Raw genomic sequence first — 2,564 nt, 5'->3', positions numbered from 1 at the left:
TTCAATTTTTGACGGGTCAGACTTAAGCCATCACCTGTCACAACGTGTCCTAAAAATTTTGTAGTTAGATCTGCAAAATGACATTTGTCAAATTGGATTTTTAAATTTGCATCTCGCAAAGTGCTTAAAATTTTTCTTATAGATTCAATATGCCCTTGAAAACTAACAGAAAATATTAGTATGTCGTATGTATATTCTCTTAAAATGTGATTATTAATTAATCTTTGAAACGTAGCTGGTGCGGTCTTAAGGCCAAACGGCATACGATTAAATTCGTAATGGCCGCTTGCGGTCGAAAATGCTGTCTTAGCCCTATCGTCTGGATGCACCTCAATTTTGTGAAATCCTTTGGCAAGATCTAAGGTACTAAAATAACTACATTTTCCCAACTTGTCAAATATGTCTTCCATATTTGGAAGTGGGAACTTATCGTCAACTGTCTGTTCGTTTAGTCAATTACTATTCTCCATTTATCACTTTTCTTGGGTACTACCCATAATGGAGAATTGTAAGGACTATGACTTGGAGAAATATTATTTTGTTCCAGCATACTCTGTATTTGTTTGTTAACTTCTTCTCGATGTATTACTGGATATCTGTAAAGTTTGGTATAAATTGGAATATCGGATTTAGTGATTATCCTATGTTGAAGCTCGCCATCTTTATAAAATATGTCTTGAAATTGACGTAAAATATTTTTTAAAACTTATTCATCTTTTGAATTCAGGTTTTTCGAAAAAAGGCTATCTAATGTTGCATCTCTGTTTTCTTTTTCGCTGGTAAGTATTTGTATGTATTCATTTTGCAGGTAATCTGTGACAGTCAGTTTTTCTTCTTCACTAAAATAAATTGCTAAGTGTGCATTGTCTGTTATCAATAGCCTGTTCTCATAATCAATTTTTGAATTAAGATTTAGCAGAATGTTATTACCTACAATGCCATCAAAATAGTCATGAAACTTAAACTCTAAAAAATTTACATATGCGTTGGTTTCTTTAAATTCTTTAAATAGTGGAATTCTATATTGCACATCTGTTGAAATGTTTCTGTTAACAACTTTCAATGTTATGGTTGGCGACGTTATTTTCCATTTTGGATTACAGACTTTGGGGTTTATTATACTTAACTCTGCTCCTGTGTCTATAATAAATCTCAGTTTTGTCACGGGAATGTCCACCGTTATATAGGGTAATTTTCTCCCTTCTAATAGAAAATTTTCTCCGTTCTCATTCACTCCTACTTCCATTGGCTCTGGTAAATCGTCATTATGTAACTGGCTTTGGTTTTTATTAACATTATATCTTTGGTTGTTATTGTTGTTTATTCTGCTTGAACTATTTTGCCTTCTGTTAGTAAAATTGCTACTACTATTGCTGGTATGCCTTGACTGCATGGAATTATTATATTTATTGGTGTACTATATTGAATTTGTTGTCTGTTGTTTAAAGTGCTGTGGTTGTTGTTTTGTCTAGGCTGTTGATAAGTAGAATTTAAATTATTGTTTTCCCTTGGTTCAGAATTATTTCTGTTATATTGATTTCTATTGAAACTAAATGGCCGATTTCTATGATTTAAGTATCCGTTCGATTTTATTATGTCAAATGCTTCTTTTAAAGACTTTGGGTTTCTACTTACAATAATGCTTTTAACTGGTTCTGGTAAACCGTATTTAAAAGAGTTTAAGATTATTCTAGCATTGCTTTCGCTAGTCACTTCCGGAAACTTATTTCCGCTGAAATATAATGCGTTATTTAATCTACATAAAAGCGTATTAAGTGCGCTATAAAAATTTTCAATAGTTGAGTCGCATCTGCAGACTCTTATTTTGTCAATAAGCTCCTCTACCGAATTTTTTTCTCCATGATTGTCAATGAGTACTTGCTTTATAAGTCGCCAGGTATCAGGATTACCATTAATTAAAATTGACCTTCTAGAATTTCCTATAATTTTATCTTTAATATTTGCTAACAACAAAACCTTATAATCTTGTGTAAATGAGTTTAAAATGGGTGTCATAGACTCAATACGTTCTAGAAAATTAATTAAGACATCTATATTCCCATCATAAGGTGGTATACTACATATTAATATTAGTTGAAATAAGCTTAAATTTACTATTTATATTAAGTTCTTCCATATTTGTAAGCTGATATGTTAACTTATTTAATATACGTATATGTGTACTTAGCTAAGCTTAAGTCTCTTGCTTTTGGCTGATGCTGCTATGCTGTGTATTTCTTCTTCTAACAGAGAGTTGATTGTTGTTATTTTCTGCTGCCTCAATAGTTGGCAAATTGCTGGTTAATATCCCAAAAAAACCCGTGCGCTGCTTGATGTAATTGTTGTTGTTAACAACGGCCAATCGTTGTTGATAGTTTTGTTGTGGCTTTTATTTTATGTTGGTAATATTATTTTCCAGTGATCTCTCGCTGCTTAGTGTTTTTTTCTTATGTTTTTGCTTATTAAGTCCGTTAGCATATTTCTATACATTTGCCGGCTCTTTTCAAGGAACTCAGCACAAGTTGATAAAAAGAACTCTCTTTCTTTCTTGTTTTTTTTCTTTT

At 31.8% G+C, this 2,564-nt stretch overlaps 1 pseudogene; it reads right to left on the bottom strand.

The window, feature by feature from the left end:
- Window positions 1-1,320: 1,320 nt before the first annotated feature.
- LOC129251351 (uncharacterized) lies at window positions 1,321-2,137 on the bottom strand (annotated as a pseudogene).
- Window positions 2,138-2,564: the final 427 nt, after the last annotated feature.

Source organism: Anastrepha obliqua, unplaced genomic scaffold (assembly GCF_027943255.1).
Source record: "Anastrepha obliqua isolate idAnaObli1 unplaced genomic scaffold, idAnaObli1_1.0 ptg000012l, whole genome shotgun sequence".
NCBI classification, from domain to species: domain Eukaryota; kingdom Metazoa; phylum Arthropoda; class Insecta; order Diptera; family Tephritidae; genus Anastrepha; species Anastrepha obliqua.
This window is presented reverse-complemented; position numbering and strand designations above follow the sequence as displayed.